Raw genomic sequence first — 27,431 nt, 5'->3', positions numbered from 1 at the left:
TGCCCATGGGGACAATTCCTTGCGAGTGTGGGGCATGGAGGAGATAGGGTGCCCAGGAAAAGGCACCTTAAGGAAGACCTCTGCTCAGGAACCAAGGCATGCATATTCTCCCCTCTTCGCCTCACATACATTCATCCCAAATGCTCTGTATCTAGAAATATTCTAACCATTTTATAGATGAGGAAACTGAGACTTATGTAAATGCCTTCTATACAGTCACTCAGGTAATAATTCAAACTACGTAGAGAACCCAGGTTTGCTCATATTCTTTTTACTTTGTGGCGCTGTTCTGACGAGCCCTGGGTTGATCTTTTTGTGTCAGGAGTGTCTGCGGCTGCGTTCTCTTCCCATTTCCTCCCTGCCTTCCTTCCTTTCTTCCTTTATAGATGGCTTGAGTTCCACGAGACAGTTGGCCCATGCCAACAAAGGATTTTTCTCTTGCTGGTGTCAGAATTTGGAGTGGTTATGAAAATAAGCATGGTGGCCCACTCACCCCTAAATCCAGAGCCAAGCAGTCTATCAGAGAGTTATTCAACCAACTTATACCCCTGGGTTAGTTTACAAGGGAGAGTTTGGTTAACTTTCCCATAAAGGACCAGACAGTAACTCTAACGGATGTATTTGGTCTCCGTCACAACTACTCAGCTCTGCAGCTAGAGTGCAAACGCAGCCATGGACCATCTGTATACAAATGAGCAGGGCTATATTCCAATAAAATCTTCTTTACAAATCCATGTGGCAGGCCAGATTTGGCCTATGGGCCACCATTTGCTGACCTGGGTACTCGAGTGCCTTCAGCTCTAAGTAGCTGAGCTGGGATTTCTCTGTCGTCTATGGCAGATAGACAGGACAAAAGCAAGGAGAATGTCTGGAGGAACAGCTGATCGGCATCGGTATCTTCAGAGAGTCCCAGTTTCCCTGGTCTTCGTGTCATGAGATGGAAGGGATCCTCAGGGGACCACACCAGCCAAAGCCCCAGAGCAACTGCCCTCATGAGGTTCAATATGCAGAGGTCAACTGATGGGCCTCAGGGATCAGAGCCAGACGTGGAATTGAACCTGAGGACTTGAAGAGACATTGAAGAGAAGATAAAATAAACAAGAGGCTGTCCATGGTGGTGGAGGAAGAGGAGTTTAGGGATCAGCATAGATGTAGAAATCAAGCCGCTTGAACCGTCTTCTCTGACGCCAAAGTCAAACTTACTGCAAAAGATAGCCTACAGGGTACCTGGGTGGCTCAGTTGGTTAAGAGAATGCCTTCAGCTCAGGTCATGATCCTGGAGTCCCGGGATCCAGTCCCGTATCAGGCTCCCTGCTCAGCAGGGAGTCTGCTTCTCCTTCTGACCCTCCCCCTCTCTTGTGCTCGCTCTTTCTCTCTCTCAAATAAATAAATAAAATTAAAAAAAAGGAAAAGACAGCTTACACTTCTTTGCCCTGTGTTCTAGGCAGCCAGGACACATTCGTCCGTCTCTCCAATTACTCACTGACTCATTGATTTGTAGATTCAGACAAGTCTTATTAATTACGTACCACGTGTCAAAGATTTGCATTACAGGTATCTGCCCTTAGGGGCTTAGCTTCTAATAGCATGGGTCTGATAGGTAACTAACAAATGCAGTTCCATCTTGTGGGGGCCATGATAGAACTTTGTAGAAGGTGCAGAAAAGAGCATCAGAGAAGTCAGCGGATATCTGTCTAGGGTCAGAATACAGGGCTGATCCACATTCAAAAACCAGGGAGGAGGAGGATGAGCCTGATTCAGTATATGCTGCTTTCTGTTGAAGTTTACCCTTGAACTAGTAAATAGGCAAAGGGAATGCTGCTTTGGTTTCCATGGGGGTGTGGAGAATTCAAGGTTTCATATCTTCTGCAAGGAGTAGGTGTCCCGCCCGGTTGGAAAAATGAAGAAACCGAGGGCTTTCTGCCTTTTTGCTATCGGACTGTAGGAGGTGGCCATGCCATTGAGACTTCCATGGGTTCTGTTTCTGTGGTACCACAGGGCCGTCACCAAACATGGTCTCGCTCTCCCACATGATTCATGAGTTTATCATGAGAAACAAATAAAGCACGTTCATTTTGGTGCTTTTGCTAGATACAGCTCAGTCATTATTATCAGGGTTGACACCTCACAGCTAAGGTTTGTACGGGCTTTAGCGTTTTCAAAATATTTTTATGTCTATCATCTCTTTTATTTTCTGATCCAAAGAGTCATCCGATGAAACTGGATGAAGAAATTGAGGTTCAGGGTCCTTAAGCGGCTTAGCCAAGTTGGTTCCCCAATTCCAGCTTCTGTGAACCCATCATGCCGATTTCAGCTCTTTTTTCTCTCTCGCTTCCAGCTATTCAGTGAGCATAAGGAAGTCTTATTTTTCCAAGATAACACACAGGGGTGGGGAAGATAGAGCGCTGTGAACTTAAAGTTGGGAGGGAAATCAATTGCTAGGGATTTGCTCTATCAGCCTCAACCCTCCAAGTGGGCAGGGTGCATTAGTGGTCATAAATGTGAGCTAATCCTCTCTCGGACCCAGGGAGGTTGTAAAAGGATGGCCTGAAGTGCTAGGGAGATTTTGAAAACTCTAAGGAGAGAGAATGGATCCAGCGATGTCACTATTTGGGGCTGGTGATGGCATTAAAATTCTGAAGAAAGAATGTCAACTAACAGTTTCTAAGCATACTCAATTAGTCCGGTGTTCTGTGCTGGGAAAAGAAAGGGAGTAGACATAAACATATAGGATTTTCAGACTTCCTTACAGTCTAACAGTATTTTCCCACAATTACCTCATTAAGCCCTCCCAAACACTTTCGGAAGTAGTAGTAGTAGTATTTTTAAGTAGTGGATCACCATCCTTACAGAGTAGGTAGGACACCAGGATAGTAAATGTGCAAAACACATTCACAGTCACCCGTAAGTGATGGTGCGGAGATTTGCCTCATTCTCTGGTCAATGCAAGACCCATTCTCTTCTTGGCTTATTTCTTTCTCCACTAAAAAACTTATTTGTAGGGGCGCCTGGGTGGCTCAGTCAGTTAGGCGTTTGCCTTCAGCTCAGGCCATGATCCTGGGGTCGTGGGATGGAGCCCAGCTCCACGGGGAGCCTGCTTCTCCCTCTCCTTCTGTCCTTCCCCCCTGCTTGTGCATGCTCTCTCCGTGTCTTTCTCTCTCAAATAAATAAAATCTTTAAAAAAAAAAAAAAACCCAACACCTTATTTGTATTTTATCCAGATGAAAAGAGGTCTCTATCCTTTCTGAGTCCCAGCCATTCTCATTGCTGTAACAGCACAGGAAACCACACGAGATTGCCAGGGTCTGCACACAGTCTGTCTCACCGAGTGGCCTGGGCGTTTCTCTGATGCCTGACACTTCCTCAGAGGAGATGCTCTGTACGTGCTGTCACGGGAGTGTAAGTGAGAACCTGACTCATGGATTAATGGATGGAAGCCATGGGCTTGTCATTGCCCTAGACCGCAGTTATCTAATGGGCGATGGGCATGGCTTTTGTTCTCCTCCAGGGACCATTTTTTAAATCTTTAATTGTCAGAGCTGGAAGAGGTCTGAGGTCACCTAATCCAACCTCATGATCTTGCAGACAAGAAAAATGAAGCTCATTGGGGAGCCATCTTTTCCCAGGGCCACACAAGTTTTTCTGCTCGGTAGCCACTGGTTATCACTTTATAAACATGTTCAAAGGTGCACATGGTCATGAGGTTGACTAGTTCAGAGGATAAAATATTCTTGGTGCCTGAAACTTGCATTAGGCCTAATGATGCACAGAATAATTGAATGAATGAGTGAATTCATTCCAATTCCCAGCAAATGATTCTAAGTCCCTGCCTTCCTGAGAGAAAATCATCCTCTCATAATTGCCAGGAAAAGCAAGATGTGTCTGGCTGTCCATCTAGAAAGGGAGAGCTTTAGAGCCCACTCATTTCTAACATTTACAGATTCACCGATTTCTGGGTCCCGTAAGCCCTGGCTGACAGGCTCAAGTTTCCCCTACGTAGCTTTTAAAACCTTCTCAGAGCCACCTCGTTTGGCAAGATGTTAAAATACTTCCATCTCTGTATTTATTTGTTTGTTTGTTTATATATTATTTACTGTCCTCTTCTGCTTTTTGGTCCCTGCAGAATTCTTGAAGACCAAGCTTCCCCCTTCAGAAAATTATTCACCTCCTCACCCATAAATGCAATCACAATGGTTGGTTACATTTCTCAGGGGCTTATCTGGAACACAGGTACCTCTGTGGAAGCTAAGTAAATAAAGAAAGCCCCCTTTTTTTTCTGATTATTTTTCTGGGCATTTTAATGCTGCAGGGATACAATTTAGTTCCCATGACCCTGAAACTACAACGTGAGCAGTCAACAGAAATACGGGTCCAGGACAAGGCAGAAACTCCCTTCCCTGAAGGCTTTGGAAGAACCCAACTGCACCAGCAGAATCAATCTGTGCTACCCTTTCAAATTGAGCATGCGTCTGTTCTGGAAATCAAACAATCAAACTTTTATAAATAATGAGTCATTTATGTCCACATTAAATAGTTGAACAGAGGATAGGCGCAGAGGCTGGTGGAGTGACTTCTGCTCTGTTACCATCATTTCCCATCTGTGTGACCTCGGGAAGGTAGGTCCCTTACGACCTCTCGAAGACCCCGTTTCCTTATTTGTAAAGTGGAGAGAACAATGTGAACAGAACTAGCACATTATGAGGCACCTACTTGGTCTTTGGTTTGATTTCAAGTTGGGTATGAAATTTGGGGGAACTAGAATGTCAACGGAATGAACAGTAGGGCAAGTATGACATTGGGCAAGGGGCTGCACCTCTAGACCTCAGTTCCCGCAGCTGTATCCTCAGGAGTTTACATGAGGTGATTTCTGAGAGTCCTGCAAATAGTAGTAATTACGTACAAATTGTATTCTATGGAAAGCACTTTATATATAAATATATATACGTATGCATGTGCATACATTGATTACATACACACATATTAGCTCATTTCATAGTTAGCAAGCTCTGAGATTTAGGTAACTGTCTCCACCGTACAGAGGAAGGAGGCACGGTTGGGAGAGGACGAACAGACATCCAAGGTCACAACACCTAAAAGCGGAACTCCGGGGGTGTAAACTAGATCCAGAAACCTAGCAGGACCCCACGCGGACCCGCCGTATGATACTCAGAGATCACACCATAGTGGAGTATGTGGCAACGTGGGGGCCACTCCTTAGGCACCTCGATTCCCATGCCGACTTCTCATTGATTCTAACACTGCCCTCTGTTAAAAAAAAAAAAAAAAAAAGCAAAGCAAAGAAACAAAAAGCCCCAAATGGAGTCATTTGCTCCCCAAGACAGCAAAGCAATCTACCAGAGAAATGTGACCTTTTACCAGTCAATTGGAAATTTTCTGATCTGCACAAGTGAGGCCCTCTGCATGGTAAAACCCTGCTGTTCCCTTCCCCCCAAAGGAAGATGAAACAATCCCTTCTTTCCTTTTGCTAACAACTTCCTGCCCCACCCTCCTTCCTATAAAAACCTTCCATTTTGTACAACTCCTCACAGCATCTCTCTCCTTGCTAGATGGGATGCTCCCCAATTTCAGAATTGCTGAAGAAAGCCAAATTAGATCTTCAAATTTATTCGGTTGAGTTTTGTTTTTTAAGACTACTTAGGTCAAGTTGTCTGGCACCTAGACAAAACTACACAAAAATCAAATAGTCTACACACTTTTCCTTGTTATTAATTTAAAGCAGTAACTAACGACTTGGTTTGAGCTCCTCTGGGGTGTGTAATGTCACCTCTTTACCCCCAGCACCCGCTTGTCGGGGACACAAGGACACAAGGTGGAGGCTCGGTACCCACTGCCTTGAATTGAGCTTACCTGTATTTTGTCCACCTGTTTCCCGCTCCTCTCTTTGTGGCCTCTTTACTGACTATTGGCCTATTTTTTGGAATGTACCAGAATCTTAAAGTAGAGTAGCTAAAGGGTCATTTATTTTAATACTTTCTTGTTAGAAGAGGGAGTCTGAATTCGTGAGGTGGCAGAAGTCATTTTTTTTTAGTGCAGGATTCTTCCTAACCCCACACGTTAGCTCCACGAGACTGCTCATCCCTCACTCCCACCACCCAGAACCCCATCGCGGCACCTGTTCCCGGCAGTTGATAGGCAGCAGGTGGCAAACAGCTTGCTGGTCTCACAATGTTAGAGCGATGGGGCTATTTCTGCATCATATAAGGTGGGCTAGTAAGCTGCCGGGCTGGGGACTCCTGACTATTACTTACAAGTGTCTCTGATTTTATTTTGAAAGCCTACGGTGATGTAATTTATAAAAGAAATACATTATTTGGTCTTCCATCTGGGTTCCTGGCATGGGAGCTCCTAAAACGCTTGGAAATTCCTAAGTGAAGAGAGTGATTAAGGTGTCTTTTGTTATGCGAATGAGGTGATTTTTGGTAGCTTATTAAGTAACCTAAGGCTGGGGGCTAGAGGATTGGAAATTCCATTCCCCATCCCACCACCAACCACCACTTCGGGCAGGGGAAAGGGGCTGGAGGTTCAGTCCATCACCAGTGGCCAACCATTTAATCATTTGTGCCTACGTAATGGAGCCTCCATAAAAACCCCGAAGGACGGGGTTCAGACAGCTTCCAGATTGGTGAACACATGGAGGTGGGAAAGACCGATGCATCCAGAGAGGCACAGAAATCTCTGGGCCCTGTCTCTGCAGATGGCCCTGTGCCTCTCTTCCATCCGGCTCTTCTTGACTTGTATGTAGCCTGTTACAATAAACCGGTGATCCAGTAAATATGTTTCTGAGTTCTGCGAGCTGCTCTAGCAAATTCATCGAACCAAGGCAGGGGGTCATTAGCACCTCCGATTTCTAGCCAGTGGTTCAGAAGCATGGTGACAACCTGGACTTGCCATTGGCATCTGAATTGGGTGCTGGGTAGGACCGAACCCTTCAGCTGTAGAATCCGTGCTACCCCCGGGTAGATAGCGGCAGAGTCGGGTTAATTGTGCCACACGCAGCTGGTGTCAGAGAACAGCTTGGGTGTGTGGGGGACCCCCTCCTCAGCCGGCCTTGGAATTGCGTGCAGAACTCTTCCCTCCCCAGTCAAAGGGGGCAATCACAAAAACAGCCAAGTGAGAGGTGCTACCCACAGCCTAGGAGGGCCCCGGGAGACAGCGAGGGGAAGAATCACATAAGAGGGAAAACGGAAGCTAATATTTTATTCATTTATCTCTAGTCGAAACCCTCAGTAGGCCACATGAGCAAGATTAATTTGGCCCTGAGATAGGTGTCACCAAAAAAAAAAAAAAAAGGAAAGAAAAGGAAGAAAGTTGTCTTCAGTCTCATCAAGATCGGGCTATGGCCAATGAAGGCTGTGTATCTGGGGTCCCCTGGGAGAGATGTGGGGACACAAACTAATTGCAGCTTTCTGAAGAGTTAGCTAAAGGCACTGGAAATGGAACCACACGTAGAGGAAGAAAGGAAGGGAGCACGGACGGAGGACTTACCGTGCTCCCAGCCCGCACAGCGCAGAGGCTAAACCCAGGCAAACCCAGATCCTCAACTGTCCAGCAGTTGATTTAATTTTCCAGCTCATCATAAAGTTTTTATGAGGCTTAAATGAGACGAATCAAAGTTCTTAGAACACTACTAGCAGGGAGTAGCGCTTGTGCAGTTTTCTCTCTCCTTACGATGGGACTTTTTGCAACAGACGGGTAGTGTGGGGAGCTTTGTGGGTGTCTCTGTGACCGAGCCGCTCCTGGAATTCGGAGTTCAGCTTCCAGAGATGTTTTTCGTCCTGCAGTGTATGCAGCAGACCTTCCCAGAAGGGGACTTTCCCCACCCCAAATGTCAACTGCACCCTTGTTGGGAAACACAGAGCTAGGTCTTATAATGTGGGTTGCATCATTTTTAATCATTACCAAATACTGTAAGGTCAGTTATTATTACCCCTAATTCACAGATGAGGTAAGTGAGATTTTCAAGAACTTGCCCACGGTCAAGAAGCTATTAATTAGCATGGCTCGTTTCGAATTCACAGATTTCTTGTCTCTAAAATTAATGTTCTTTTTGCTGCACTCTGCTTTCTTGATTACAGGCATCCAGATCTTAGGGCTCGAGTCCTTCTGAAAAATGGAAAATTGGGGGTGAGTCAGTCTTCCTAACATAATTTGAATAGGAATATCCTAATTGGGCAGGAAAAAATAGCTCATTTATGGGGCGTTGTTGAAGCGGTGCCGCTTTGGCCACACGAGAAGCTGCTCATTAGCGAGGAGAGAGCTTGTCTCACTAATAACGAGTCTCTCCTGTACCAGGAGCCTCTTCTGTCAGAGCTGGTGTGCACACACAACGGAGATGCCCCTGGCATCCACACTGGCCGCCGGAGAACACTGTGAGCTTCCCATATAGGTGCTCCGGAAACTGGCCAATGTGTGCAGATACCTGAAAATTAAACCAAGGGCCTAACACATCGGCTTGGTGGGGCTGGGAGCAATTGAGGAAGTCCTAGCTGAGGAATCTGTATTTTTCTCAGATTTTTTTTTTTTTTTAATCTGGAACATAGCCTCCAAACTATAGCCACCAACTTCCCAGTGTCAGAAAGATCTCTTGGACAGGGCGGAGTGCATTACTCAGCATCTGATTTGGTCTGTGTTTACACTCATTGATTCACTTAACAAATACTTCCTGACTGTATTCAAGGGCAAGACATTGTGCCAAGAGCTGTGGGTACAAAGATGAATCGAACATGAAACTGTCTTCGGGGAGTTTGTGATTTCACGAGGGGCACACATGAAAAATGATGGCAATCCACGTTGAGAGGATCGGTGGCAGAAGGCTTCCAGGGTGCAGAGGGTGTCATAAAAGCAGGAAAGGCCAAGCCCCTGGAGGCAGGGAGGGGCAGCAGGCTTCCCTCTGTCAAGTGGACACAGGGGAGGGATTTTGCAGGAAATACGGGGAGCAGGTGCAACAGGAAGAAACAAGGAAGGGCTCAGCTCCAAGTCATTTGGCGAGGTGTGAGCAAGGGTGTCGAGGGGAGTGACGTTTAAGGCTGGAGAGCCGTCAGAGACTGGGAGGGACTTTGCTGAAGAGTTTACCTTTTATTCAGCACTCAATAGGGAACCTATGGCTGTGTAGGAACATGATAAATAAAATAAAATTGGTATCAACTATAGCATTTGATACAGGAAAAAAAAAAAGGTGCCAGGATCTGCCTTCTTCCCATGATGTCCCAATCAGAATGTAATCTATGTGACTGTTCTTTCTGGGTGTGTCTCACTTGGCCTTCTTGGCATTCCCTCTGTGGTTCCCTAATCTAAACTCCCTTTTTTTTTTTTTTAATCTGCAACACTACAATGCCCTCACAATTACCCTCTCCTTCCCTTAATCCATCCTGTACTTACAAAGTTTTCTAAGTCAGAAACCCCAGGAAATCTGTGCTAAGTATAAGATAGGAGCTCAGCGTGAATTTCTTGATGGAATGAAAATAAACAGCAAATAAAACTCACATAGGAACTTATAATTTGCAAATCATATTCATACCCTTTACATTTTCTACCCATCCCATGTTGTGTTGTGCTCATCAAGGACTAAACGTTGTGACAAAGACAATAAGCAGCTACAGGGAACAGAATAGAACAAAGGAAAGAGTTAAAGATTCCAGACAGCAGGACCAGGAAGTAAGAAGTTAAATGTGGGTATGGAAGGGGGTGCCTGAATTAGGGTTTACTACAGCTTTTGAAATATTATGAGACTTGGACTTGTGTCCCCTCAAAATTCATATGTTGAAGTTCTAACTCCCAGTACTTCAGAATGTGATCTTATTTGGAAATTGAGTAGTTGTAGATGAACTTAGGGAGGCTGAGATCACATTGGAGTGGGGTGGGCCCCTTATCCGGTATGACTGGTGTCCTTATACAAAGGAGAAACTTGGACACAGGGACGCACAGAGAGGGACGATGATGGGAGGAGACACAGGGAGAAGACTGCCCTCTACAAGCCAAAGAAGGAACCCTAGAACAGATCCCTCCCTCACAGCCCTCAGAAGGAGCCAACCCTCCAACACCTTGATTTTGAACTTCTGGCCTCCACAATTGTGAGACAATACACGTCTGTTGTTTAAGCCACACAGTTTTTGTCCTTTGCTATGGCAGCCCTAGCAAACCAATAGAAGTATCAAGGAATTATGATGTTAGACATTGGATGGTTGCTCCATGTGGCTGCCTCTAGTGGTTACTGGTGGTACTGCACTCTTTTTCTCTGAGATGCCTTTTCACATTTCTTCCAGCACCGCCCCACTTGGGCTGTACCTTCCTCCTCGAGGCTAGCTCTCAGGCTACCAGCACAGCTTTGCAATCTTAGACAGACAGTCCCTGGGAGTTAATAACTTCCCTCCCTCCACCCAGTGGCCCTTGACCAACGACTGAAGGCTGTGGGAATAGGACCAACCAGCTATCTGGGCTCTGAAGTGGAATCTATACTTCAGAGATCCCCTGCAGAATAAGGATGAATCTCCCTTCCCCCGGACTTCATCTGAGATCTACTTCTTGCCCTGCTTCCCCCATTCCTTTATCAGATTCTCCAGGAAGTACTGCTTTCATAAATCATTTGCATCTGAATCCTCATCTCAGGGTCAGCCTTGGGGGACCGCAGCTTAAGACAATATTGACTTTCTCTCCAGCACCTAAAATGACTGTGATTTCTCCTTGAGTAAGGGAGTGAGGTTGGTAAGTGCCAGCCACGGTGCCAATTGAAAGGCAGCAAGGCCAGATGGTGTGTCCCTTCGCTGATAGAACTTTTGTAGAAAAATGAAGAAGATAACACATGGGAATGGCAAAAGACACCTAGGAGAACGTCAACACAACCTCTACATCCTTGGTACATGGGAATTCATCTTTTATTAAGGAGAACATGAGCAGGGGAGCCTGGTTGGCTCCATCGATAGAGCATGCGATTCTTGACCTCATGGTTGTAAGTTCGAGCCCCATGTTGGGTGTAGAGATTACTTAAAAATAAAATCTTAAAAAAAAAAAAGAATAACATGAGCATAGTTGTAAGCATGATGCAACGTAAGTCACAGCTGGTAGGTTTCACAGCTCACACACTCTGATCCTTAGCACGCTGCTTTCACATCTTCTCCAAAAGAGTTAAAGCAATGCGTGTAACTTGTAGCAAAGAAGTGACTTTTTCACCTGCAGATTTTGGCTTAGTGTTAGTTAAATGCCTTGGAATGTAAAGTGATTTTTTTTTTCTCGAAAATGTCTAAACGCTGTGTTGATAAATGTCACAGAGAATAATGAATATGATGGAATGCGCCGAGGATAATGGGAGTTACCTGCCAGTTCACCTGAACCATGACTTGTCTACATTTAGCAAGAATAATGAATGTCATTTAATACAGCACCTTTGCAGAGAAGGGACTCAAAACACCTTTCAAAGCAAATATTAAAATGCTGAATTATGCAATAAAGACATAGATTTAAGTAGATAATAATAGATCACACATTTACAAAAGCACAGAATGCAGCAGAGGGTACATGTGTTTAAATATGCATTATGTTGTTATTGGGTAGAAAGATGAACATAGGAAGAGAGGTCGGCGTGGAATGAGGAAAACAAAGATTACACAGGGAGATTAAATAGCAGTTTTAATGAATACAGCCGACACAAGAGATTGCAAAGGGCAGGAGAGACGGGAGTCGTATGGGACACAGTGTGATCACCATGGAAGAGGTAGCTGGCTTTAAACAAGTCAGGTGAACTATTTGAGCTTTAATCTCTCTACGTATGTAACATGAGCTAATATTACCTGCTTTATGGGGTTTTCATGGGGAATTAATAAGATAATATATATTTTAGCAGGTGCTCAATAAAAGATAACTTTTAAAAATATTATCCTTATTATCAATGAGGCATTATAATAACCACAGCCACCTTCTCCTCACTCCTAAGTGACACGTCACTCTAAAATAGTTAACAATCTATCTCTCTCTATTCCAGGGAATACAGTCATAACTCATGTATAGAGCTTGAGGGAAAAAAACCCTGAATTTTTCTAATCCAACCATCTTTACACATAAGGCAATTGAGGCCCAATGAGGTGAAATGATTCATTCACAATCACGCATAATTGTAAGAACTATTTTGTTCCTGGGACTCTGCCCCCCACTTTACGTGCATTACTGTATTTGATTCTTACGACGAGCTTCCGGGGAGATGTTCTTATTTGTCCCTGAAGAAAGTGAGGCACAGAGAGAGGAAATCATTTGCCTAAACTCACACAGCTGTCAGGTGGGTGGCACAGCTGGCTTTTCAGCGTGGATCCTGCTGAGTCCTTAGCACGTGCCTTCCAGGTCCCTATCTCCCCTCCCGCCTTGGCACCGAGGAACTGCCGCTGAATTTCCGTAGGGGCCAGAAAGTAGCTCAGATCTTACTTTATTGGTACACACGCAAGCAGGTTGCTGGTTCCTTCTGTCCTTTCTCCTTCCCTAGAGATTTTCTGTGTTTCCTGGGGGATTAGAAGGTTGGGAGGCTGCTGTGAAAAGCACTGTCTCGTGTTTCGCTCAACGTAGGAACTTCAGCCAAGGCTCTTTTCTAACCACCTTCACTCTCCTGAGCCAAGGGCTTGAGTCGGAAATCCAGGTTTTCATCTGTGTCTTTAGGCAAGTCTTAGAGACGTTCTGAGACTCAGCTTCCACGTATGAATAATGGGGTTGTAATGATATAGTTAATAATACCGTTTCCATGCAGCTTTCTGAGGATCAAGTAATATACGTGAAAATGATTCAAAAACTGAGAAGTGCTATGTATTGTTCTTTTTTTAAAATGTCTAACAGAAGGTGAGACTCGTAATGAGTTTTTAGATAATCCATATTTTATGAGTGAGTTGTGTTTGCTAGTCCACCAATCATAGGACACAAATGCACAAAACAATTACTCTGTTGAATTCTGAGAAGTCATGGTTAGGCAGTTTTTTAAATACAGGAGCTACAATATCAGTTGCTTTGAAATGGTGGCTTTTGAAATGATGGTTAAGGGCACAGAACCTTCCCATCAGGTCACCGATATGACTTCCTAGGCCCGCAGAATCTTTGGCTGCAGCCTCTCCAATAAATCAGCATGTCAAAGGAAACGATGGCCCTTCCCATAGAAGAGAAACAAAGCCACTGAACTCTCCAAGGTGGACTTGGAACAGAAGTCTCCAAGACAACCTCGATACATCTCATTCCTTTCTCATTAACTGAGGCCAAGTATGAGGGGTGATAGAATTCCTTCCACCCAGTCAAGAGGCTCACCAATCCAGAACGACCCTCAGGGACCCAGATAAGAGAGTGAATTAATTGCCCATTGTAAATATCGGTCTCCTTTGGCCAAGCTACCCACCATGATTCTGTGATGTGAGTAGTATGAAGAATTTCCATTTGGACTAGAACCCAGGAAGCAATTTAAAAACTTAATAGGTCATTTCAGATTCCTAAAAACAATCAAGGTGGGATGGTTTGCTACTGAAAATCCAAGGGAAACTAGATCAACTGTGGGATGTTTTCAGTTTCATAGATTTTAGAGATGAAAGGAACTTCTACATCATCCTGTCCGATCTCATTTCACCCAGGAGAAAATGTGGACCCAAAAGGCAAGGTGACTTGTCCAAGGGCACGCAACTAGTTATATAGCAGAATTGGATCTAATTGCTGGTCTCTTTACTCTTTTCTCATTGTTTTTTCCATAACACAGCATGGCCTATCTAATTATTAATTGTGGCCTGGCATTCCATTGTCCATCATATATTTATCGAGTGCTTACTATGTGCTTAGCTATGTTTTCAGGACCAGTTCTAGGAAAAAAAGTGAATGAAATAAACAATAAAGAGCCATTTATTAATGCATATTATTTCATTTGATCCTCACGACAGCATTGTGAGTCTGCAGTAATTATCCCTATTACAAATGAGGAAACCAAAGCTTGCTTGTGGTCACACAACTAATTAATAGCAAAGCTGTCATTTAAAATGAAGCTGACCCTATATTCTTGGTTTATCACCCTACACCATGTTACCTTTCCCAATCCAGATCTTTCCCTCTTCAAGTCTTGTACCCCCTTGCATACATATTTCCATAGGGCCTTTTTTAAATCTGGTTGTCAGGGAAGGACCATCATCTGAAAACTTACAAAGCCCCTGATCTCACAGAGCTGACGTCCTGGAAAGCAAAACCAGAAACAAATACATGTGCAATATTTCTCAGTTTGGGATAAGAGCTAAGATAAAATAAAGCCGCAGAAAGGAGACGTAGACTGGCTGGAGAGGAAGCTATTGTAGGTGGGATGATCAGAGAAGGTCTCTCTGAGGGGGCAATCCTTGAACAGAGGCTGACTATGACAAAGTCCAGGGATGGAGCTGGGAAGTGGTCACCACGGGAGATTTTTGGGAGGAGTCAGCGGAGTGCGGTGGTTAAGAGCACACGCTCTAATGCCAATGTTCCTGGTATTAAATACCTGCCAGACCATTTATTGGCTGAGTTGAACACGTTTACTCAAATCTTCTGGGCCTCAGTCCCTCTTCTCTAAAATGGAGCTAATAATAGTTCTCACTTCTAGGGTTATGTGAGGATTAATTGAAAACACTGTCTGGTACGCAATAAAAGGTAAGTATCAGCTGTTTTCTTTTCTTTCTCTTTAGCTCTCAATAATAAGTCCATCATCCTTTAATTTCATTTCATTGGCCTAGATTCTGTTTCCACACTTTAAAAAAAAAACGCAGAACTTTTTTTTAGACATTTTTATCTTTTCAATAAAATATTATGAGGAAGGCCAATAAAATAGATAAAAGGGAAGCTGTTCTGGTTGACTCGAGGGAGTGGCAGCCAGACACAGCCTGCTTAGCTCCACCCTTGCCCCCATGGTGGTCCTTAGGAAGCCCTGGGCTTCAGCAAACACGGTTAATAATATCCCCACTTGACACAAGACTGGCATGAAATAGAGGCTGAACATGTAATCGTTAAAAGAATGTTGAAAACTGCAAAGTACAGCCTCATTTTTTCGAGAAAAGAGATTACTAGGCCATACCACACATCGCCATCCTTCTGGGGTGGATGTGGAGGGTTGTTTATTTAGCGCAGGCTTAGTCATGAGTTCAGAACATTCTGTGGGTTTTACTGGAACTCGATATCATGGCTCATCCCTACTCAGATCACTCTGGCTACGGCTGCCAGTGACCTCCCTTGGGGCAATGCCTGGGATTCTCAGGCTCCACGAGACAAGAGGGCCTCTTGCTTCTCCTTCAGCCTCAGGTATGGGCCCTGTGGTCTCCTCATCCCAGAGAGCCCAGCACGGCAGGCCTGGAAGGGACCTTGGCAGGTGTGTTCAGTGCCCTCTGAGGGAGACCTTCCCGTGTTAGTAGAGGCAAGAAAGCATGCTACTTTGGATATGTGGAAATATCTCCATCACCTGGAGGTCAAGTTATGTTTTTATTCCTTTCGCATGTATTACTTGTGTGCTGTTGTGAATTTGGGTGTGGTTAGACCAAATACGGCTCTGTTGTTGAGGGTTTGTCGGCTTCTTGCCTGTTTACCTCAGTTCACCTCACCGCAGCACTCACTAAGCCCTCTTTTCTTCAGAGATCCTCAAACTCATTGTTTTCAAGGAAAGACACTCATATTTATAGAAGATGCCACTATGTGCCAGCCAGCAAACAGGCACTTTTAACTCCAGAAACTTGTTTACTACCCTCAACAGGCTCACAAAGAAGAGATTATCCTCCCTTTTTCTAAAAGAAAAAGGAAATGAGACCCAAAGATATTAAATAAGTCACTCGAGGTCACATAGTAAATGAACAAGAGAGAATCATCTCAAACCAGACAAAAGTAGACTCGGAAGTCTCTTTCCTTTTCACCGTGCTGTGCTCTAATGAGAAAATCCACCTAATTAAAAAAAAGGTCTGGTGTACAGTTTGATCCTCCAAGAAACAGTCACATTTTTTTAAAAAGATTATTTATTTATTTTGATATAGAGACAGTCAGTGAGAGAGGGACACAAGCAGGGGGAGTGGGAGAGGAAGAAGCAGGCTCATAGCGGAGGAGCCTGATGTGGGGCTCGATCCCAGAACGCCGGGATCACGCCCTGAGCCGAAGGCAGACGCTTAACCACTGTGCCACCCAGGCGCCCCAACAGTCACATTTTTAAGACCCGAGGTTTACTTATCCAAATGAATTTTTAGATGGAATAATTTCAGGGACAGTGTGTGTGCGTGTGTGTGTGTGCGCGCGCGCACACGCGTGCGTGTATGTGGGGCAGAGAACAAGGCAAACAAAATAAGTGGGAAATTAAGGGTGAGACACTCCAACAAGTGCATTCCTCTCGTTGGTCCTCATTTCCCACAGCTGTAACATTTCCAGCGTTCCTTCCAGCTCTTCCCATTGAGTCTACCTTGTGAGAAGGGAGGGACTCTATTTTCTTCCTTCTATCATTCACTTATGTTTAAAGATCTTTGTTTCTCTAGAAGCCAGACCAAGTCTGACAGAAAAATCGGGTGGGACACTTGTAATATAAACCTTGTGATGTAAGTTCTAGGTGCACACACTCTCAGGGAAGCTGGTGGACCTGAAAGGAAGTTATTTTGTGTTGAGCCGACTTTCCTGGGATGAATTTCTTGAGTGGTGGTGGGGGTTGGGATGACTCTACACCTTGGGTTATTAGCCCCTCCTACCCTAGAGACTTAAACACAGATGAGGGATGAGAGGTTGCTTGGGTGGGTAAGAAACAACAATGTGAGTGAATGAGACCAAGTTCACTGTGTCTCAGGGATGGAATTTTGAAAGACGCTGTGGCCAGGGCCAGTGTGGACCTCAAGCTGAGGAGAAATTAGGCATCAAGTGTTGAGGATGGTGGAGGTTTCCAGCAGGCAATGTTAAAAGTGTGGACAGAGATTAATGGTGAGTTAGTAAACGGAATGAGAAAGTGGTCCAAACAAGTCCAAAAAGCAAAATCTAAGGAACAAGGTCTGAGATTGGACGAAGGGATCTTCTTTATAAAGATTGAGCAGTAGTCTGTGCCTGTCATGGATAGTGTGGGAAACCGTGGTTTACAGCTCATACTGGGGCCAAATTAGGCCAATGCGTACTTATTTCTTACTTAGTGGTTTGGAAAATCTTTTTTATAGAAGCAATATTTATAGGTGGAAGAAACTGTAGAAACTACCTCCTCTGACTCCTTTTATGATACAGGAACTTCTTCAAAACCAACATTCTTCAAAACTCCTAAAAATGGTGAACATTTCCAGGATTCTTTAGGCTTTCCTAATCCTTTGAAGGCCACAGGGTTAAGACCACAGGATGTAGGGGTCAGGTGGACTCGGATGCCAACCAGGACCCTCAGTTGTGGATGGCCTTGGGCAAAAACCAACCTTTATGAGCCTTAGTTTCTTTAAAGGAAATTGCAATTCTTTTACTTTAGAGGGCGTGTTGTGAGGATTAAACAAGATGTTTATAAATTGTTTGGCACATCACTGGCACAAAACCGTGCCCAATACATGTTGACATCTAATATTATGTTTATGTAAATATATCTCATCATGATTCTGTAAATATCCTACGGGGTCGTTATTATTCCCCCATTTTATGTGTGAACAGATTGAGTCAAAGAGAATTTGAAAGAAGCTGATCATGGTAACAGTGCTGGTAAGTAGAAAAATTGGGAAATAAACCCAGGTTTCTGTAGTTACGACGTCTGTGTTTTCGATTAAGTCAAAGTGCCTTCCAGGTTCAGCACAATTCTGCTTTCCAGCAACTGGGAAGCAACATAATCCAGTCCGTGAGAACGTGAGATAATGCAGTCCTGCAGAATTGTGAAAATTTAGTGAGATAATAAAAACAGAATGCCTCGCACACCAGGCAAATGCTGTTCACATGGACTAAATTTCTGCGCGTATTTGCATCCACCACCCGCACAGGGCCTGGTACCAAGCAGGTGGTCAGCAAGTGGGGGCTTATGAACCGACGGCATACGCTTTGAGTTTGGGGGGCATCCCAGATAGAGTCTACTTCCACCCAGGCACTGTGCGTACAGATATGAGAGGGCATTTATCACGTCTTTTCCCAATCTCTTGTTAAGGTGAGGTGTTACTAGTTCCCTCACCTTCCTTCCGGCTGCTTCTCATGTCTTCACAGCAAGGGTCGCTGTGGGAGAAAGCCAAAGGAGAAAGTCACAGGCTTGTTCTGAGCCCTGACTCCCCCCACCCCCTGGTCACCTAGCTTCATTTCCGTTTCCCCAACAAGACACACTGTGTGAGGCACTGCTCTGATTTCCCCCTCTCAAGAGGAGACGACTTTAACTTTAAAGCAGAGTTGAAGAATTGAACCTGGGTGAGGCCCACAGAGTGGAAACATTTGATGAGCCAGTAACACTTCAAGCGCAGCCTGAACACCACGCATTTGCAATGGGAAGTGGTTTTTTTAGATCCCCTCAGAAGAGCTGCCTCATTCAAATCTTCTGTCTTAATAAGGTTTTAACCTGTGTTTACTCCTTAATAAGGTTTTAACCTGTGTTTACGCCTCAACTTCAGTTGTATATCCTGAGACCTGTTAACCCAAATTGCTCTTTCTCTTCCAAGATTAAAAAATATGACATTGTAATTGTGTAAAAATGGCGTGGTAGATTACCTGGGAGCACCAATATTCCCAAAGGAGGCGGGAAGTTATTGCCCTGCAGTTCCAGTACCCCTGACAAGCAAGAGGGTCAACGAGCTTTACTCTTTAAAGGTGTGGAGGGAAGCTAGGAAACGCTGCCTGAATTCTAAGGCCAGGCAACTCTACTTGGAAGTTCTCTAAGGCCTGGATCCCAGAGGAGGCCCACATGCCTTCTGTCATAGAATGAAACCCCATTGCTTCCCTATTGAGAGAACTCTGCTTTCCAGAATCTGGGACGGATAGCCCTTAATATGTGGATAGCTAAGTTTCTTTCATTTATTCATATACGCCTTTGGCAAATTTCCTGATACCAATCAGCATTTATTGAGGTTATTTTTCCTCTGCTTTTGTTTGTTGTTTTGTTTTTGTTACACATTGTGCTGGGTTGGTTTTTTTTTTCCTATGAATTATTTTAGTTCCTCTGAATTACACTTAAAGAGGTAGGTATTGGTATCACCATTTTAAGTGAGAAAATTGGAGCTTAGCATATTTATTACTCACTAGTACTACTGGCCATTGTTCAAACTTTCTAATATTCACGTTCATTACCAAATTAATAAAAAAGCTAAAATCTAAGGCTATATGGAACTCAGTCTCCTGGGTGGTATAGCAAGCTGGCTAGCTAAATAAGGGAGGTGTATTTTGAAATTTAACTTTTAATAAAATAAAAAACAAAGCTGGGCAGTAAAGCCTCATACCAGATACATATAAATGTGGTTAAGATAAGCATTTTGTAAAAGTATATGGGCAAAACCTCAAACGAAAGATAAATCTTGAAATACCCCAAATTAAGAGGAACTCAAATTGGTCATTGTGGGAAATATGTGAGCTGACATTGTGTCAACTTGTAAATCGATACTGGATACAGAATAAGCTCTTATGGTTGGTCACTGAGATTTGAATGCCCCCTATGTGACTAGAAAGATCGAAGCTTGAGCCTGAGTATGGTACAGAGTGAAACTTTAATCTTGCAGACACAGGATCCTTTAAGGGGATCCACTTCTATTTACAGGGTCCTGGGTGGATAAAAAATGTCTCCCATGAGAAATTAAAACTAAAGTCTATACCACTTGAGGTTATGGGTTCTGAGTTTCCAGTTCCCAAGCAGAGTTGCTGCTATAAAAATTAGTTATAGATCCATGAACAAACTGGATGTCACTCTGGAAGAAAATATAAAACATTCCCAACTTGGCCTGTGTGATTACAAGAGAGAAAGAAACCACCTCCGTGAAGATCAACTCACAATCGCCAATTATAAACCATTTGAGGAAAGATACACCATGAGGCAAACCAGCAAACACAGCCACTAGGGAGAAAAATCAAGAATTCAGTATAAGAGAATAATCTGGGAGGGGCTATAAAATAAAAAATTGAATACATTAAAGAGAAATGAAAAGAAATGATAACTGATATGAAGAGCGTACCATAAAAAAAAAGTGACAGGTGCGTTTTATAAAATGCCCCCTCCCCCCAACACACACAAGCACAATTTCTCAAGGACCCATAGCTGTGAGGGAAAACTACTAAAGGAAAGCTTTCATAGAAAATTAAATAACGAAGAAAAAAGAATTAGTGAATATGAACCTGAAGAAATTGCATGACATGTGGTTCAGCAAAAACAAAGATATAGAAAATAGGAAATAAAGATGAAAAGATTTGGAGGGTAGAAAAAGTTTTCCTCCACATGTCTGTAGTAGGTTATCCAGAAACGAGAAAATAGAGGAGGGTGAGTGATATTTTAAAAGATCATGGCTTAGGAGTATCGCAATGAAAAGAAGCATCTGAGTCTTCAGAATAATGAAGTGCGCTGAATTCCAAGAGCAATAAAACCCACAAACTTCAAGTAGAAACATAATGGAGAAATACAAACACTGAACACAGATAATTTTAAAAGCGAGCATAGAGAAAAGACAGATACCTGTGAACATACAACAGTTAGACTGGCAGGAGCCGTGGATGCGGGACACCAGCAAAATAATATTTGCAAAGTGCTACAGAGATGAATAAGAGAGACGCCAAGAGCAATAACAAACAAACAGAGAATCACGTAGATGAATCTAAACATGACTGTAGAAAACAACAAGACGATGACTAATCGAGGTCTTGCAGGCAGAATGGAATTAAAATACTAGTTATCAATACGTTGGTAGGTAAAAAGCGGTGATGGGAGTTTCAGTGCGCTAAAATGCTTATATATGGGGAGAGATGGGCCAATGTATTGCAAACACCTTGCGAAATCAGAGTTGAGTGGGATGATATTAAGGATAATCTCTAAAGAATAGCACAGAAGTAAGAACTTTTAAATCAGTGGAGCATGAAGAGGATTGTGTCAATCTGAAGAAAGGCAGGGAAGGGGGAGAGAAGAAAAGAAAGAAAGGAAGTTAGAAAGCACAAACGAGTATCAGCGGATAGAACACAGAGGCCAGGATGAGACTTAGTTATACATGGAGACCACAGGAAACAGCATCAGGAATGAATGGATCTGCCAATAAGTAGTACGAGAGAAACTGACCATCCCAACTGCAGTGAGTAAGTACAAAATCAATGAGGTCCTTACCTCGTAACATCCACTAAAACAAATTCCAGGTGAACTAAGGACCCAAAGGTGAACACCGACACTTTAAAACTTGTAAAAGAAAATATAGGAGATTACGTTTAGCTTTTGGCTAGAAAAGGAGGTGTTTTTGGTTTGTTTGTTTTTATAAGGCACACAAAGAAAAAATCATAAAGAAAAAGATGGATTGACTCTGGATACCTCAAATTTCAAAGCGCTTGCCCAACAAGGGGACCAACATCAAAATGAAAAGACACAGGTGCATACAAATTATTAGCAAAACACGTCCTTGAGGAAAAAATTGTCAAAAACATAAAGAGAGGAAAAACAACCTACTTCTAGAATAGGCAGAACACTTAAGCTGGTATCTGATGCAAAGAGAGACAAAAATGGGCCATAAACAATAAAATTCCATTTCACAACTTTTCTTGTTAGTACAAATACGTTTAAAAAAGTACCAAGCATTGGGGAGGATGTGGAGAATGGCCACTCTCGTTTGTTGTCAGCAGGAGTTTAGGCTGGAGTCTGATTTGCACAGCAATCTGGCAATAACCATATATCCGAGGAGAGCATATCATGTCTATTGCGTGACTCCTCGCTCAGGCAGATCAGGAAACTTGACCTCACCCCCGGGTCTCAGTGTGGCTCAATGCGAAATTCTGTGTATTCGAGATGGGTGGAAAGTCTTCCACCTGCCCATAGAACCGCTACAGGACTTAAGGGGGTCCATTCAGACAAGAGTCAGGACTTTTATTTGATGCATTCCTCCTTGCTTTTTGTGAACTAGGAAGCCTGCATCCCCAGCAGCCAATGCCAGTCATTGCGGGACCACGAGAGGAGGAGCTGGCCGATGATGGAGCAACGCAGAGCAGCTGGAGCCGAGAAATGGAGAGAAAGCAATTCTTGATCGTATTTTGACTCACCACACAAAACCTCTCCTAAAATTAGTTATTTCTGGACTTTTCAGTCGTATGAACCAAAAAAACAGTCCTGTGTTATTTAAGTCATTTTGAGTTTTTCCCCCCTTGTAACTACCACCACCAGCACCCTGAAATGAGTAGGATCTAACTAGATTCAAGGAAAAGAGCTTAACACAGACAAGTGGGATCCAATGGATATTGTGTTAAACATACATTTTGCTTTGCTTTGAGCACGTTCTCCTGTACCACCCTGTGCTCCCCGAGCTTATCCTTTCTCACACTTCATTTTTACTGCTGCTTTCCTCCATAAAGTGTAGGTGCCATACCTATCTTGCTCACCGCTGCATACACAGAGCCCAGTTAAGTGCCAGGCACGTAGCAGGTGTTTAATAAATACTTGTTGAATCAATGTTGAATGAAAAACATAACATGAAGTTGGTAGGCAGGGTCAAAACCAACAGTTGGCAAAATCCATACTGAGCAGCGTTGACTGGGCGTCCTACTGAGCTCATGGGCCAAAAGGCAGATTCTGGAAAATAGCCAGTGCAGTGCCAAGAAGAGAGACACAGCTTAACAGAGCCGTAGGAAAACTGAACCTGCAAATTCATTCACACATTTCTTTATTCAGGAGGAAATGGGGATTGGGACTTCTATACATATGACTTACTCTGTGCCACGAACCCTGCTGAAGACTTGACTTGGACTTGGTTAATTCTCCTGGCATCCCTCCAGGAGGGTAATGTGTTAGAACCTAGCACCTCGTAAGTACTCAAGTTACTGAGTGATAGGAGTTAGATAAATGAATAAATCTAAATCGTGTGTGTGTGTGTGTGTGTGTGTGTGTGTGTGTGTGGTTTTGTTTTCTGTTTGTTTTTGTTTTGTTTTGTTTTTGTTGTTTTAATTTTTGTTTTTGTTTTTACTTACCATGTTACTTACCACGAAGATTGTTTGGGTACCTCTCATGAGACAGCAAAGTGGAAAGCAATTGCTGAAGCAATGAGCATATTCCTGGCAGATGGCGCTCCATGGAACACTTTTTTGGAGCTCGATGTGCACAATGCTTTAAAAGTCCCATCTGATACTCCCAACAAAGTTTAAATCATGGAGAGAATGATGAATTCAACTTGGGTGTGACTTCTGCTTTGATTAATAGAGAGGGTAAAAGTTTTAGAAGATATTGACAGACACGGTGAGGACAGGTAATGGAGCCAATTAAAATACAAAATATTTAGTTAATAGTGGTTAATAAAATTAGTTTAAAAGGGATGGACCCGTCATAGCCTAGGAAGGAGGCTGTTTCCATGATCAGACGCTTGAGAATCTGTCCCAGAGATGGTCAACAGGAATGAGGAAGGACAAATGCAGCCTTACGGGACTATGGAAGGAATGTACCAGAGTAGTGGATTGCCATAGGCAATAGAGCTTAATGGGTAAGCTTGTGGATGGTAGAGTTAAGCATCCAGGTTATTACCCTCTCTCCCCCACTTAACCTTTAAACTTCAATTTCCAATCTATAAATGAAGATAATAATGAGATTCGCCTTACAGGGATAGAGTGCTGAAAGCATTGCCTGGAACATAATAAATGCTTGATAAATATTACCTGATGTTATTGTTTAGTGGGTCTAAGAAAAAGGATATGTCAGCAAGGGTGGCACAATCTGAATATAAATAAGGAGAGAAGGATATCCTACAGAAAGAACTGGGGAGATAGTAGGAGTTCAGCAGAAGGGGATCATTGGATGTGTGGCTTTAAATTGAGCATATGTCGACAGCTACTGTGTGCTGCGCTCGGTACCAGTCTCAGGGGTGCTCAGAGAGAACAGAGAGGCTATAGCTTCCGAGGCAGGGGCACACGAGTGCAAACAATTTTGGCTTCAGAGTCAGACTGTCTAGTTTTGAATTCCTGTTGTGTCATTTAGTAGCACTTTATTTTTCTCTCCACTCTCATCTGAAAAGAAGGGGAAAAAACCACCCCTAGATTCTTGAGAAACTGGAAGATAATTTAACCAAAGTGCTTATAATACTGCCTGGCAAATAGTAAGAAATTCGTAGGGGTCATAATCATAGAAGTATGAATATAAGTAAGAATAGTCATAGTAACAACATGAACATCTGACTTACTCCCTGATGGTCAGGTGAGAGGCTCGGAGCAACAGGATACATTTTGCAGAAGGTAATACAGAAGTCAGAATGGAGCTATTGTCATAAATCGTCTTTTCCATGGGAACAGAAGAGGCATGGGACTGGGATTGGAGAGGAGGAGAAAAAGAGCCCATGTTGAGAGCAAATGGACCAACAGAAAGAAGAGCAGAAAAGAACGCAGGAAAGAACAAATGTCTGGGAACTGAGGAAGAATGATTCCACAACAGGTAGTCAACAGAACCTAATGCCACTGGAAGGTCAAAGAGCTTGAGACTTGAGATGGGATCTGGGGCAAGTTTCAGGGGAGTTTAGGAACCGTGATGTGGCAGGAATTGGACTATCGGTCGTCAGAGCAGGGAACACTGGTTGGGACACTGGATGAGTTGGTTGCTTAAGAGTGTCACACAGGTAGAAGCATCATCAGGATGAGAGGCATGGAGGCTCCCCCATGCATTTAGACCTAGTTGGCATGGCATGTCAGCTGGGCCACCTACTCAGTGACCACGGGAGAGGGCACACCATTGGCCTCCCAGCCTCCCTTGCAGTTAGGTGTGGCCAGGTGACAGAGTTGTAGCCAAAGGATAATTGCTGAGTCATATGCACCGGTCAGGCCTGGTCTCTGAGAATTTTCCTTAGACAACCCTCCTGCTCTTTCTCTGTCCCCAGCTGCATGGGAGAACTCCAAGGACGTAGAGGGGGGTAGATTCATTGGCAGAAGGTGTCTTGGTCCTTGAATACCTACATGGGGTATTGTCCTGAGCCCTCCCACATTGTCACCAGACTATGACATGAGTGAGAAATAAAATATTATTATATTAAGCCACTGATATTTTAAAGTACTTTGTCACACTGGTTAATCTACTCTGACTAATGCAGTTAATAACTACTCTGAACCTCTGTTTCTTCATTTGTAAAATAGGACTAGTAATGGCAACTTACCTGACAGTCCTTCTCTTTTTCTTTGCTAATGGGACCCTAATCATGATAGGTTAATTGGCACTCTTCTGCTTTAAGGGAGTCTGGGTCCCTCCTCAGCTCTAGCCAGGGAATGTGTGTGTGTGTGTGTGTGTATGTGTGCACAGCACATGTGCCCTGGACAACTTAAGCCAGTTGTGGCAACCGCCCCCCCCCCCCCCTTGCCTGTGAATGACTCAATAATGGATACGGATCAGTAAGACATGGAGAGAAGTCCTCTGGGGAGTTTCTGGGAAATTTTCCTCATTCTTTTTTTCTGTGTGTGTGTGAAATTTTCCTCATTCCGAAAAAAGGGCTCAGAGAGTGACAATTATTCTCCTTTTCTCATTGTGCACATTATTATGTGAGGGTGTGATGCCAGCAACTATAACAGCCACCTTGTGCTCATTAAGAGAAAAATATGAAACAAAAGCTGACAGGCTCAAGATGGCAGAATCCCGAGGTTGCAGGGCCAATCCTGAAAGCGTCCCACTACCAGAAATGTTGTAGGTGAGATAGTGGTATTTTCCTTTATTTATGCCATTCCTAGTTGGTTCCTTCATTACCTATGTCAAAAACAGACTAACCAGTATTTTGGTTAGGATTGAATCAGTGAAGTAAAAATGGCAAGCCATGACAAGAATGTCATCATAATAACCACCGTGATCGTCACCATGAAAACCTGGACCTCCTGACCCCAGCGCAACACCTGAGAACTCCTTGCCTCCCTGATCTCAACAACAACAACGACGACGACAACGATGACGACAAGAAAATCTTTCAGACTGTGACACAGTATACTCCAAGTGTGAGATAATGACCAGAGAAAGACGACAGAGCCTTGCCTCTTTTGGAAACTGAGGCTGTGGAGGAGATTTAGTTATTAGTGGCCCTGGGATGTGTCTTTTAGGTAACAAGACCTTTGAAGGGTACAGTGAAACTTTGGATAACAGGTGTCCTATACAAATAATGGTATTACTAGCTGGATAATATTTAACAAACACTCCCTCCTTATCACAAGTAATCCAAGGCAATAGAATAGAATATTACAGTCCATAACTAGCAGCAGGTGGACAGAGTGTGGAATCCTTCTGTTATTTCTGGTAATTGATAAATAGGGATAGTTGCAGAGCCTCTCCCTCCTGCTTCCTGCCTTCATTCAGGCTGTTCAGAAAGATGAACGTTGCTTTAAGAAAGATAATGCCTATATAAAGACTGTCTTCATCCTCCCAGAACCCAATAAAGGGAATCAAATCAGATATGCGGGGGATGAGGAACTAGATGAAAGGAGAGGCTATTTTCTTCCCATTGAATGACAATAAGAATGATACAAATAACAATAATAGTATCTCAAAGAGGATGAGAAAGGGAGAACAGGAACTTTTTTTTGCCAGTTTCCTCTTTATCTGTGTTTTTCGTATATAATCTCTTTAAATGCGATACTCAGTGGAAGCAGCTCCATTATCCACACTTAACAGATGAGGAACTGACCCTGAGATCGCAATCAGAAAGTACAGATGAAGGGCTTCAAATCAGGTCCCTGAGTCCAAACACCATGTCGCTTGTGCTTAACCACATTGCCTTTCGTTTCTTTCTCTCTGCGACAAGCCTCTCAGGTGACCAGAGCCAAAGACTCAGAAATGACGGTCTTCCTCCTCTCCTAGGAGATGCTGTCTGAGGGGCGGGTAGGTGCGTCCAGGAGGAGCTAGGTTTGTAGGGTCAGAGAAGACCAGACTCCAGATTCTGACTAAGTACCATAAAAGCTTTATAATCTGGGGAAAGTGATTCTCTCAGTGTCTGCTTCTTTAGTTTTAAAAGCAAAGAGACTTTACTAGATCATGTCTCAGATTTATGTTATAGCGTCATAATTGCTTCTTCTGTTTTGTTTCATACCAGTTGACCCTGTTTAAAAAAGAAAAGAAAAAAGAAAAGAAAAGAAAAGACAAGAAAAGACAAGACAAGACAAGACAAGACAAGACAAGAAAAGAAAAGAAAAGAAAAGAAAAGAAAAGAAAAGAAAAGAAAAGAGAAAAGAAAAGAAAAGAAAGGAAAGAAACTAACAGGGAGAAACAGTCCTGGTCACCGGGGCTACTACTGCCTGTGGGATGTAGGTGTTTTCCTCATCTGCATAAATACATCAAGGTACTTGTGGGTGTCACTTTCCATATGTATTATATGCTGCAA

Source organism: Ursus americanus, chromosome 9 (genome assembly GCF_024610735.1).
Source record: "Ursus americanus isolate L20-20 chromosome 9, mUrsAme1.1.p, whole genome shotgun sequence".
Taxonomy (NCBI): Eukaryota; Metazoa; Chordata; class Mammalia; order Carnivora; family Ursidae; genus Ursus; species Ursus americanus.
This window is presented reverse-complemented; position numbering follows the sequence as displayed.